Here is a 14,435-nt window from a genome sequence, read left to right on the forward strand (position 1 = left end):
CTGTCTCCCTCATAATATTAAATACCTCTATCAAATCACCCCTCAATCTTCTTTGCTCGAGGGAATAAAGCCCTAGCCTGTTTAACCTTTCCCTGCAGGTCAAACCCTGAAACCCAGGCAACATTCTTGTAAATCTTCTCTGCACACTCTCTATTTTGTTGATATTCTTCCTATAATTTGGCAACCATAACTGCACACTATATTCTAAATTTGGTTTTACTAATGCCTTATACAACTTCAGCATGACATTCCAACTCCTGTGCTCAATACTCTGATTTCTGAAGGCCAACGTGCCAAAAGCTTTCTTCACCACCCTCTCTACATTTGATTCCACTTTTAGAGAATTATGTTCCAGAATTCCTAAATCCCTTTGTTCTACTGCACTCCTCAGATGGTGTGCAGGAATCAGAAGGTGTAGTGGAGCATTAGTCCTCAAAGTGAAGGCTTGTGAAAAGTGGTGTGCCACTGGGATTGGTGCGAGGTCCATTGTTGTTTGTCATGTACATTAATATCTAGTGTGCTTAGTAAATATGCAGATGACACCAAAAATGGTGGTGTAGTGGACCGTGAAGAAAATTACATCATGAATCAACCAATATTTGGCAGATGAAATATAACCTGGAGAGGTGTGAGGTGTTTCACATTGATAGGACAGGACTTAGAGAGTAAGTGGTATGGTCTTGAATGACATCAATTATAAATGCCAGATACGGATTAGTGTAATATAATTTCCTACACCAATTATACCTCACACCACAAAAGTTGCATAAATCAAAATCTGAAATATCGGTCATGTGTTTTAGGTGTGGGACAGAAATAGGAATGTTTTTACATGCTACGTGGCTGTGTGTGAATGTGAGACCTTTCTGGTAGGATATTACTGAAATATTAACAAGGATAATGGGGGTAGACTTCATGAGCAACCCGGAGCTTTATCTTTTGGCCAACTTTATTGGGATAAGCAATAAATTAACTAAATTCTAAATTTAACTTGTTGAAATAGCTTTAGCAGTGGCTAAGAAATATATTGCAATTACTTGGAAATCCACCTCCCTGCTACATATAGGACAATGGATTGCTGAGATGAATAGTTGCATACCTATGAAAAAATTACATATAAATTAAAGAACAGGTATTGGCAGCCATATTTGGATCATATAGGGTCCCAATTATAATTAAAACTACAATAATGGAAAGGATAATAATAGATGCTGCTGTAGTATAATATCAAGTGACTTTCCCATGTAGAATTTTTTATGGTCAACAAAAATGTGAGCCCTGATGGTGTGTGGATTTATATTGTGAAAAAGGAGGTGGGAGGGTTTTTTTTTGGTAAGAAAAAGTTTATATATATTGGTGCGTTTACTGTGTATATTTATAGGGGAAAAACATTAAATTTTCAAAAAAAAGGTGTCATAGAACAGAGACACTTTGTTACACATAGTTCTATGAAAGTGGTAACAGAGTGGTAAAGATGTTTGGGATACTTTCCTTCATCAATCTGGGATTGAGTATAGGGATATCACATTACAACTGTACATAACATTGCTATAACCACACTTGAAGTATTGTGCACAGTTTTGAACACTCAGCTAGAGGAAAAATATTATTAAATAGAAAAGGTACAGAAGAACTAGTGATTGATGGTTCACAAGAATTCAACTGGGACTGACAATTATAATTCAAGGCTGGATAGGTTGAGACTTTTCTCCATGGATCATAGGAGGTTGAAGGGAGATTGTCTATGAAGTCATGAAGGAATAGTTGCAGTTGTTTTCCCGGAGTTGAGAAATGTAAAACAGGAGGACATAGATTTAAGTTGAGATGGGAAAGATTTAACAGGGTAGTGGGTCTGTGGAACAAACTGCCAGAGGAAGTGAAAGAGGCAGGGACAGTATTTAAAATACATTCAGCACCTATGGGGATTGGTAGATGTTGGATAAGTTAATTTTCTGATTGCTTAAGATAGCATGTTGCATGATTGGCGAACTAATGGCAAGGCATCCAATTTTAAAACCCATATTTTTTTACCTATTTATTTGCCACAATTTGTTTTGCTGATTGCTTGAAGCTACCAGTTGCTTGAATTCTAGATAACAGGGGTTTAGCTGTACAAAGATAGGAAAGATTTGGAAGGATATGATTTGAATTCAGGCAGGTAAGACGAGCTTGTGCAGATATCTTGAATGGCATGGACAAGTGAGGATGAAAAGCCTTTTTCTGGTCTGTAAAGCAAAATGATTCCAGCACTGATATCCAATTTGGGATTCTCAAGAATCAATGTACTCCATATTGTGAGAAACAGAAGTACCTTCACAGATTTCGCTCGAGACAAAAATTGAGAACAAAGAACATTTATTGTACAACGGTGCAAAGTTGGGTGCTTCCCCTTACCATGGGAATGCACACACATACTGGGGCTCACCCAACTTTTATACAGTTCATTTCAGTGTAGAGGTACCCTCCCCCCCTAACACTCTTCTGCCTCCTGGATTGGTTTGCCTACGTGCAGTTTCTGTAAACTTGAAAGACCATGGGGTATCCTGTCTGGGTCCCATCATGTCATTGTCCTTATTCATGAATCTGCCTTCGTCCTTATTCACACATCTCAACCCCCAGGACTTACTTATTCTGCAGAACTTGCTAATTCTTTCTATCACTATAAGACCCTTATTCTATTACTTGCGTAACCCTTCCGGAATTCATCCTTACTCAGCACTTACTTAACTTCCTCTAATCTCGTCTAGTATTCCTTATTTCATTCATACTAGCTTTACTTCCTATATTCTGTTATCTCTCACAATATCTCATGGTTCACATCTTGGCCCAATGAGCTGAATTCAGAGGAAAGATGAAAAACTCATCAGATCTGTATCAACTTTTTAGGAAAAACAGAAACAGTGAAAATGTGATGATTAGTTATTTACAACTTTCTAGAAATAGTCTTCTCAGAAAATACTCACTCAATCCCCAACTCAAAGGGAATTTGTTTCTGAGAAGTTGATCATAGTTTATGGACTACAGTTCATAAACGGTGAGATCTGCAAAGGACTAGTGATTGATGGCAGCATCTCATGAGCTCATCCCAACTTCCCCCCCTCCCCTTCCCATAGTATGATGGAAGGGCAGAGGACAATGTCAATGTAGCCTTGGGACTGCCAAGGAAATCTAAACCAATGTAGTCATGTCTCTATCACACTGACCTTTCGCATTCATCCACCAACAGGATCACATGCAATCTTGGGCAGAGATATATGACTAGATGGACTTGAACTCTCACCTACCATTTGAAGGCTGCTGAAAGCAGTGTGAAAAGTTGTAGGCTAGTCAGGAAGGCTCAAACGCTAGGTAGTGAACTGGATTCGACAATGGCTGGTTAGGAGAAGCCAGGGAGTAGTGGTGGATGATTGCTTCTCAAATTGGAGGCCTGTGGGCAGTGGTGTGCCTCAGGGATCAATACTGGGACCATTGTTGTTTGTCATCTATATCAATGATGTGGCTGATAATGTAGTAAATTGGATAAGTAAATTTACAGCTGACACTAAGATTGGAGGCGTTGTGGACAGTGACAACGGTTCTCAAAGCTTGCAGAGGGATCTGGACCACCTGGTAAAGTGGGTTGAAAAATGGCAGATGGAATTTAATGAAGATAAGCATGAGATGTTGCATTTTGAGAGGACATACACAGAAAATGGTAGGGCACTGAAGGGTGCAATAGAACAGAAGGATTTGGGAATACAGATACATAATTCCCTGAAAGTGGTGTCACAAGTGGATAGGATTGTAAATTTGCCATATTGGCCTTCAGAAATCAAAGTATTGAGTACAGGAGTTGGGATATTACATTAAAGTTGTATAAGGTGTAGGTGAGGCCATTTTTGGAGTATTGTGTTCAGTTTTGGTTGCCTAACTACAGGAAGGATATCAAGAAGATAGAGAGAGTGGAGTGAAGATTTACTAGGATGTTGCCCGGACTTCAGGGACTGAGTTATGGGGAAAGGTTAGGACTTTATTGCTTGTTGCATAGAAGAATGAGGGGAGATTTGATAGAGGTATTTATAATTATGAGGGGGATTGACAGAGTAAACGTTGATAGGCTTTTTCCATTGGGGGTGGGTGAGATTTAAATAAGAGGACAAGGGTGAAATGAGAAAAGTTTAGGGAGAACATGAGGGGGAACTTCTTCACTCAGAGAATGGTGGGAATGTCGAACGAACTGTCAGCTGAAGTGATAGATGTGGGCTCAATTTTAACATTTAAAGGAAATTTGGACAGGTATATGGATGGGAGAGATATAGAGGGCTATGGACCGAATGTAGGACTAGGCAAGAAAAAATGCTTGGCAAAGACTAAAGGGGCCAAAGTGGCCAGTTTTTGTGCTGTAATTGCTCTGTGGTTCTCGGTAAACAAGTACAGGCAGTCAGGGTGGCACGGTTGGCATAGCGGTTAGAGCAACACCTTTACAGCATCAGCCATTGGGACTGGACTGGTGTTCAAATCCTGCACTGTCTGTAAGGAGTCTGTACATTCTCCCCATGTCAGCGTGAGTTTTCCTTGGGGGCTCCGGTTTCCTCCCACCATTCAAAACATACCAGGGGAGTAGGTAACTGGGTTTTAGGAATAAATTGAATAGATAGATGGATGGGAGTGTTATGGAATGGTAGCAGTTCAGTGGGACTAGTGAGATGATGGTCAGCACAGACTAGAAGGGCTGAATGGCCTCTTTTCTGTGCTGTAGTTTTCTATGGTTCTAAAAGTGAAACACATTATCAGGACAGGGATCTCTAAGACCTACTATCTCTAAGAACTGAAAGCACTCTGAGGGTGAACCTCACAGTTGAGTGACAGAAGTGTTTACTCAGCACCCACTCCAGGTTCTTTATGGTATGACTGAATAGGAACTCCTGGATGAGAGGATCAGGTGCCACCTCAGTAAGGACATTGAAGAAGCTTGTTTGTGGGAAACGGGTGCGGAAATACCACAGGATATACGACTACACTCATCAAGCACCCACTGCTGGATGACTGACCTCTGGAAGATCACGACTAGCTTGCAGCAGAACTCCTAGCATTCAGATTTCCTGCATCTGTATTTGATTGATTTTTCACCTACCAGCCATGATTATGTTCTTGCTTTGCCTTGTCTTGAAAGGCATACCTCCGACGTTCCTGACATAATCAGATGGAAAGAAAATTTTACAGACAGAGATGTGCATTGCTATGTATGGGCAGGGCATAACTCTCTTAAAAACATTTGACAGATTTTTATGTTTTTCTCGGAATACACATTATTATTCTTCTAACCTGTGAAGGAATTCTGAGACTGACAATAGGTCCTGCTTGAATATTTTTCAGTACCTTTATTTTCCTTAAAGGGTGGTCACTTTGACACAATGCTGGTGTCTGTTTGGAGTCAGCCTGAGCTCCCTGTATCTGCATTAGATTCGTCCAAGTGGTCCATTGTCCATCCCATGTCATATATCGCACAGGTTGCAAGGTTAATGGGCTACTGTAAATTGCCTCATGTGTCTAGGTGTCTAGTGGTAGAATCCGGTGGGAGTTGATGGGAAGGCAGATCAATAAATTAAGATGAGAATTGATAGTTACTGAAACCCAGACTTGGTGGGTCTATGGGGCCCATTTTTATGCCGTATAACTCTGAATCTATGACATTATATGAAAGACAAGCTCAATAAATTGTTATTCATGAAATCTAATGTTTTGACAGGCAAATTTACCTCTTTATATTGTCTCTCACAGAACAAGAGGGAAATAAATAAAATCAAGGTTCGAGAAAAGCTCCAACAATTATAAACTATTGTTTTGAGTCCTTATCATTGAGCTTTTGAAAGGTGATCGATCTGAACTGGTCACTCTCCACAGATGCTGCATGAGGCATTGAGTATCACAGAATCACTGAATCGTCCAGCCCCAAAATGAACTCATTAAGTAAGAGCATCAGCAGATGCTGGGGTCAAGTGCCATAAACAAGCATGCTGGAGAAACTCAGCAGGTCACGCAGCATCCATGGGAAGTAAAGGGCAACCAACGTTTTGGGCAGGTATATCAACTGGCATCACTGAGGGGGGGGGGGGGAGAGGTGCAGGGAGTGCAGACAGCACTGGGTGACACCAAAGTGACTGTCTATAACATTTTTGTGCAAGTTTCAGCAGAAATTTATTGTTTTTTCATAAAACATTTCATTATCACTCAGTGGAGGTCAAAGGTCAATTTACATTGCCATCGTAAGCCAAAAGAAGCAATAATGATTTTGGCTGATAGGAATACTATAAAATCACTGTATAATGCTGACAAACTAGCCTCTTTGAAACAGAAAATAAGGGTGTTGAAATCACGAATCTGACCACTTTGCGCAATTCATATTACTGAGTTTTTTTTTGCCGTGTTTATTGATTTTTGTTATTTATGTGAGCTCCTTGGTTTGTTTGCCATAAATAAAGGGAAATTAGTAATCAGATCATGGGGAGTGCCTGAGATAAATCATGTGGCACACAGTGATCTCAACATTTGTTAATAATTTATTGATTCTGTACCATAGTGTTAATCTGTTGACTCACTGGAGGATAGAGAGATATTAAATCTGGAAGTATGCAAGTTCTTATAATTAAACCACTGGATAAGTGTAGGCTAGTCTTCCCCTGACTGTAAGTTTAAATCCACCGAGGATAGGCAACAGCCACATTTTAGAAGGTTTTAAGCAATTATTTGAAAATGTCAACACAAATGCATAACATTTTGACAAGTGGGCAAGGAGATCCTCAGAAGGTATGGAAACAGTCCTTTCTATCAAGTGGCTGTCCAGACTATCAAGCAGTTATTTTGCAATTTTCCATCATTTCTCTTACTACCTATCTACACCAGAGGTGATTTCCTGTAATAAATTAAAGTACCAACTTCCATGTCATTTAGCATCCTGGGAAATAGCCTTGTGATCACATTGGAGAACAAACAAATATGACGCAAATCCCACCCATGGTCAGGATTGAATCCACTGGTTGCTCCACTAAACACTGTATCACTGTCCCTAAAAGTGGTAAATATCAGCAACGGTATCAAAGAAATGAACAGATTTTTTTTTAAAAGCAGTACAGGCAGAGATAATGTTTCAACAGTTTCACCAGTTTCACGTTTGGATTCCAGCACTTACCCCATTTCCACCTCCTGCATCCTGAATTTTCCTCTCTCCAGCTCCTTTTGCCCTGTCAATTTTTCTCTGTTCTCATTTAGTCTCCTATGCCCTCCACCTTCCCACAGAACTTTCCTTTGGTCCCTTCCTCCTCTGCTCCTTTCCTTTAATTTGAAAATGGGTTTTATTGGAATAGCATTTCATCTGGCCCTGGCCTGCTGTGTTGTTGAAGCATTTGCTTTTCATTTTATTCCAGATTTCTGACATGTGCACTACTTTGTTTTTTGCTTTTTTCAAGAAGAATATTCTAGTATTATCCAGAGCTGGTCTGTGGGCAGAGGAACTATTTAAAACCATTGAATTATTCTCTTCACATTCTCATCGACACTTCTCAGATTGTGCTACTCAGCGACACACCAGAATCAACATACAAAGATCAATGAATCTCACTGGAGTCCCTGAAAGAAAGCCACACGATCACTGAGAGAGCATCCAATCTCCACACATACAACACTTGAGGTTTGTTTTGAACCCCAGTTGCGGGAGATGAGAAGTACTGAAATTAGGCCCCCCCGCCCCCCCGTTAAAAAACTGCACATAAAGTTGTCAGTTGGACAGTTTTCATGAACAATGGGATAGTTTTGAAGATTGGCCGCATGTGCATTGGGCGCTTTCTTAGAAGTCATTAATTCCTGTCCCCTGAATCAGCACTGTTCCTTACAGCTGGGGTCATTGTAACAGTGGGTCGGGCAAAAGGTTTTTAACAGGGAGAAGCAGTCTCTCTTGCTCTCTCCCTCCCTCCCCCTCCTCTGTTTAAAGCCTCTGTCCCTGCCATGCTATTAGACTTTGAGAAACCAGTGTGTTGAATATATAGTATATTGACATACAGCCACTCCAGAGCCGGGCAAAGGAGCACGCTGTGAGGAGAACTGCAAATGCATTGCTATTAACTGCCATCACACCAGCGGTGTCTGAATGCCACCCTTCCCACACCCAAAGCTAGGCAAAACTGGCCTGACTGCAGAGCTGAGAAGGGCAGTCTGTACATGAATTACCTTTCTCATCCCAGAATAATTGCTTGGCTTCAGTGGGGAACAAAACATGCACATGGGGGTTGGGTGAACTCTTGGATTCTCACCTCTGCAATTCCCCGCTTACTTCAGTGAAAACTCCAACTCTCCCTTTGTTTTGCAAGAGTCCGCTGCAGGCCAGAGATAACACAAGGGGTCTCCTGGTGAAGATAAACATTGGGCAAGTCAGACGCAGGTTTTTTTCCCCTCACCATTCACATAATCTCTCCCCTTGCACTATGCGGGATTCAAATATAAATATTGCTACCACTCCAGGGTGAAATAAAGTCTTATCTGAGACTTATCGGTTCCCCTCTGAGGTCTGGTTCACCTAAAGATAGTGCCAGCCTTGGATGCAGTGCTGCCGGAGCTCACTGGAACACTGCTTCGGACTGGCATCTTATTGGACCGCTTTGGGGTGTTACAAGCCAGGAAGACCGCCAAACTCAGCAGCAATTGATATTCACCAAGACAAATGGTTATTTAAACAAAAGTTGCTTTTAATTATCTTTAAACATGTAAACAGAATCACACTTTAACTTATTACTATTAATTTAACTTACCTAACTTAACCCCCTTCTAATTCTAAGTGTATGTGTATGTAATGTGCATGTAAGTTCAGAAAATGTATTTGTTTCACAGTCCAATCTCACCTCTTCACTCCTCCAAGTTTACTGGTTGCAGGTAATTCTTATACTGTGCACAGAATTTAACATTTATAAAGTTCACCAGGCTTTAGTGCCTGAAAGGTAAATGGTTACCACTCAGGAAGGTTCTTTGTCGGTTTTCAGAGAGAGATTTGTTGTTTGCTGGACATCCACAACTGATTCCTTGTAACCAGCCACTTCAGTATCTTGCTGAAGAAACTTACCCCATCAGGGTTTTCCAGTTAACATAACATAACATAACATAACAATTACAGCACGGAAACAGGCCATTAGGCCCTTCTAGTCCGCACCGAACCAAACACCCCTTTCTAATCCCACCTCCCTGCACAATGCCCATAACCCTCCATCTTCTTCTCATCCATATACCTGTCCAACCTTTTCTTAAATAATACAATTGACTCCGCCGCCACTATTTCTCCCGGAAGATCATTCCACACAGCTACCACTCTCTGAGTAAAGAAGTTCCCCCTCATGTTACCTCTAAACCTCTGCCCCTTAATTCTTAACTCATGTCCTCTTGTTTTAATCTTTCCTCCTCTTAACGGAAATAGTCTATCCACATCCATTCTGTCTATCCCTTTCATAATCTTAAATACTTCTATCAAATCCCCTCTCAACCTTCTACGCTCCAAAGAATAAAGACCCAATCTGTCCAATCTCTCCCCATACTCCAGATACTTAAACCCAGGCAACATTCTGGTAAACCTAACTTCTTTGATAACTTCTTTCTTTCAGGTCATTGCAGAGTTCCTTTGTGTTTCACTTATTTCAAGTGAAACATTAAGCATCCAGCCCTCCCCTCTTGTATGAACCACAAGGGCTTTGACCAGGCTGAACTAAGCACGCACAACCCACCTTCGAAATGGGGGTTTGCCACAAGCTTGCCAGCTTGTCCTGTTCCAGTCCCAGCTGCTGCCACTGACTGTAACACTGCAGAACTGAATTATCTCTCTCTCAGAGAAATAAAGCCTGTTTTTCTCTCTCTCTGCTTGCAAAACCACACGACACTCTTAGAACAGCAAGTTCTACACCATATAGCTTGCGGCTCAGACAAGTTATTTCATCTTTTGGCTTTTTGTATCCATTAGTGAAGTCTCTTGCACACACTCCAAAGCTTTTGCAAAGGCTCTTGGTGCCGACCTGTCTAGCATGAGCAGAGTTCTAGTATTTTAAATAAGATCTGTTTTAAAGTGTTTGTATGTGGCCTACACTAAATAACCTGCCCCAATTTAGCTCTCAAAAACATATCTATAATCTGTCACAGGGACCACTCCGGCACCTCGCTCAATGCAGGATCAATGGGAAAAATGGCTGTCTTTCTTACCCATAATCCACCACACAGTTGGGACCGCTCTGTGTTTCCCTGATCCTGGCACTGGCAGTGGGGGATTATGAGCGAGGTGCCAGAGAGGTCCTAAAGTGGCCTGATGAGATGCCAAGCCAGGAGCAGTACTCAAGTGAGCCCCGACAGCACTGCACCCTGGGATGGAGATTCCTTGTTTGTCCAGGGACTCGGATATTGGCTGAGCAAGATGTGGACAGTGGCGCCCCCTTGCAAGTGGCGCCAAGGGCATATGCCCTAGCTGCCATACCCTAGATACACCTATGACCTTGTGTTGCCTCCTATCATGGCCAAGGGTCATTCTAATTCCATGCCGAGGTCACAGAATGAATTTAACTCCCTCTATTCAGAACAATCATGAATTAATTAATTTTTTAAATGTTATTTAAGAGATACAGCACAGTAATATGCCCTTCTAGCCCAAGAACATGCACCACCAAAATATACCAATTAAGCAACCAATCTTGATATAAAGCTTTTGTTCCACATTCGAGCAAATTGAATACGTGCAAAGACATGATAAATGAAATGCACAAAAATGTAGGAGTGTGTTTTCTTTCTGCTTTCTTGCTGCCAGAGAATCTAGTTTGTAGAAAATGCTAGAGACATCTTTGACAACAGATCAACACTGTTGATGGAGTTTACAGCATCTGGAACCCATTTGGACAAAACTGCTCCTCATGGGATAAGAATCAGTTACCAGTTTCACAAGCTTCCTGGAGGAGGTGATAGCTTAAATATTCCAAGAAAAGACAAATATTTGAGAGTTTAACACTTTTTTGATTAGATCCCTGAGTAGAAGGCATGATCAGCTCTCACACAGTTGGAGGTCAAGTGTCTGAGGTTCAGGCTGTTTTTGCATTATTGCAAGATACTTTAATTGTATTCATATACATTACATTTGGATTCTATTTACACGTTAAAAAAAGGCACATTCCTCTGCTCCATAGTGACTGATGATGATAAAGGAGGGCAACACAGGAGAAGCCCACACCTAGTATTTGATAACTTCACAGAGTTTTAAGCCGGAAGATAACCAACTTATCACTTATGTTCCACATGGACTGAACTGTCCATTCAAATTTCGTTTCACGCCATCATAATAGTGAACTGACAAGAAGGTGAGCCAATATATGAAGCAGACGGTGCAAGCACATCCATCTTACACTGGGCATGATAAGAAATCTTAGAGCAGAGAGACAAGTCAATAGCTTGAAGTTGTTCTGGTGACAAAAAGACATCTTTTTTTTGAAAGTAAATGAATAATGGAATTATATGACGGTGTATGACATCAAAATAAACATAAAATTCTCAACTATTCTAGTGATTGTTTATATCTGGGCAAACATGTTGCATCATTCCCAGCAACATTGCCCATCAGCAATTTGGGATCTCAAGTTTTAATAAAGGACCATTGGCTTGAAACGTCAGCCCTGTTTCTCTGTCCTCAGAAGCTGCCTGACCTGCTGATTATTTCCAACACTTAGTTTTTATTTAAGATAACCAGCTTCAAAACGTTAATTCATTTGCTTCACAAGCAAGCACAATTGCCTCTTTGATTATATTTTTATTAAATATCTTGTCTGTTGGAAAAAATGTCCAACAAATTAATGCATCCTCAAATGCAGAATATGAATGGCTATCAGGGAAGGTCATTGAAACCTTGATCAAAGTTTTTTTTAATGTGGAAATGAAAGATCTTTTAACTTTTTTAAAATTTAGACATACAGCATGGAAAGAGGTCATTTTAGCCCACAAGTCCATGGCATCTAATTTAAACCCAATTGACCCACAACCCCCCCCCCCGCCCCCTCGGTACATTTCAAATGGAGGGAGGTAACCGGAGCCCCTGGATAAAACGCATGCAGACACGCACAAACTCCTTATAGACAGCGCGGGATTGGAACTCCGGGCCTGATTACTGGCACTGTAAGGGCGTTGCGCTAACTACTACACCAACCATGCCGCCCTAGTATCTGATGCAAGATCTGGATAAACTGGTGGTTTGGAAATATGGAGGGGGGTGGGGTGCAGCTTGGTGAGATGTGCATTGTACTAAGGAGTAGATATTTGGAAAGAAGATAGTGAGCTTAGCAAAATATAGAGATGGGTGGATGGATGTAGGAAAGATTTGTGGAGCTGTTTTGGAACTCATTGAAACAACATATAATGCATGTCAACATTTTGATGTGATTAAACATAAGAACATAAGAAACAAAATCAGGAAAAGAGTGAATGGCCCTTCAAGACTGTTCTACCATTCAATAATATTGACCCTGATCTTGTATCTTAACCACTGCACCCCTCCAGTCCCAATATCTTTTGATCCTTTCATGAACAAAAATCTATTCTGCCTTGCCTTTTGTGAATCATCTATCTATCTATCTATCTATCTATCTATCTATCTATCTATCTATCTATCTATCTATCTATCTAACTTTAATTTAATTTTCTGTGTCAGAGAATTTCAAAGATGTACAGTTGTCAATTCAAATTACTCTTTCCCCACCTTATCTCTGAATGATTGGCCTCTTATTTTAAGAATTTTTGAAATTTAGTTATTTTATTTTTGAGGGGATCTTGGCCTAGCCAAGCTACTTCATCCTTGAATGTCTATCCCCAATTGTCCATCTCTAATTGTCCATCACCTCGTCCATGTCCAATAGTTATTCTGATGAAAGGAAAAAGCAAACCCCCCCCCCCCCACCCAACATTGCTATTGGGTAGGGAATTCCAGATTTAAAACAAAAATATTGTTGTATATTTTTTAATCAGTTTGATGTGTGACTTTGGGGCAAGTGGAGATAGTTCATGTGATTGCTTTGGGGTAGTGGATATGGATTTGGGAAATGCTGTTGGTGTGGCAGCCTGGGAGAGTAATTTTAATTAATTTCATTGATGGTGCAGCCTGTTCACCAATGGTGAAGGAATGAATTTTTGGGTAGCTGATAGGACACAATCAAGCAGGTTGCTTTGCCCTAGATGGTGTCAAATTCCATAAGAGATATGAATGTACAGTTATCCAAGTGACAAGTATTCCACCAATTTCTTAACTTTTGCCTTGTGGATGGTGAAAAGGCTTTAAGATGTTTGGAGATGAGGCCCAAGATACTCAGGCTCTGATCTGCACTTGCGATCATTTATACAGCAAGCCAAATTGAGTTTCTAGTCAAAGGAAACCCCTTTCACGGTAGCAATAGTGGAGGATTCAGAGTTAGGGATGCCATTGAATATCATCGATAGATGGTTAAAGTTTAATTTTTTTGTGGTACTAATGCAACTTGGTTTTGATTCATGCATATTTGAGTTCTTGGTCCTGGTGCAGCATGCTTAGGTTATTTCATCTGATGAAGAGTTGCAAATAAAATCTAATGTTATACAATCATTAACAGGCATCCCCAATCCTGACCTTATGATACGGATAAAGTAAAGATAGTTAAACCTAAGGACTCCTGCAACTCTGGATCTGAGATGATTGACCTTCACCAACCGCATCCATCATTGGTTGTGTAAGCTATGACTCTAATCATTGATTTCCGTCTATAAGGATACTTTGATGATATACCTGGTTAACTGATGCACTGATGTTAATTCCTATGATTCATGGGAATTGTGTTATTCATTGCTATATATATATTCACAACTTCTTAATTCATTTTAAAATGTGCACTAAAGGCCCTTGATGCACTTTCAGATGAAGAACCTGCTAGTTTCTGAGTGGCCAAATATAAACGCTAAAGACATTCAACACTGCCAAGGAAGCTGTCACTTAAACACACTTCAAACGTGAAGTGAATGTTGTCAGCTTGTAGCATAGCTCCAAGGTGGGATACCTGACTCTCCAAACACAAAGCAGAATCCTGTCATTGAGCGATCAGAGTTTGGTACTTTACAGCATCTGGTTGAATTACAGAATAACTCGGGCACTGAAAGTCAAATGGAGATCATTTGATGCAGAAGAGCAAAATGTTTTGGAAGACATGACAAAGGGAAAAGCTGCAAATAGGTCATACCACTGATAAGCGTCTGGATCAAAATAATATATATTCGCTTTCCCCATAAATTAAGCATAAGTACAGTAAAATTAATAAATTAATGATACTAGTCACCTAAATTAAAATATGCCTGGCATCTGAAGAATGAATTAATATTAGAAGAAATGCAAAAGTGTCTTTCTCCTCAATAAATTCTCTGTAACTAGTAAATAT

At 40.4% G+C, this 14,435-nt stretch overlaps 1 long non-coding RNA gene across 1 annotated transcript in view; it reads left to right on the forward strand.

Moving 5' to 3' along the window:
• Positions 1-14,367, forward strand: part of LOC138737484 (uncharacterized) — a 66,014-nt gene extending 51,647 nt beyond the window's left edge. The window contains exon 3 of the long non-coding RNA XR_011340964.1: positions 13,620-14,367. This is a non-coding gene — a long non-coding RNA (uncharacterized lncRNA). The remainder of the gene's footprint in view (positions 1-13,619) is intronic.
• The last annotated feature ends 68 nt before the right edge of the window (positions 14,368-14,435 follow it).

This window comes from Narcine bancroftii, chromosome 6 (genome assembly GCF_036971445.1).
Source record: "Narcine bancroftii isolate sNarBan1 chromosome 6, sNarBan1.hap1, whole genome shotgun sequence".
Classification (NCBI taxonomy): Eukaryota; Metazoa; Chordata; class Chondrichthyes; order Torpediniformes; family Narcinidae; genus Narcine; species Narcine bancroftii.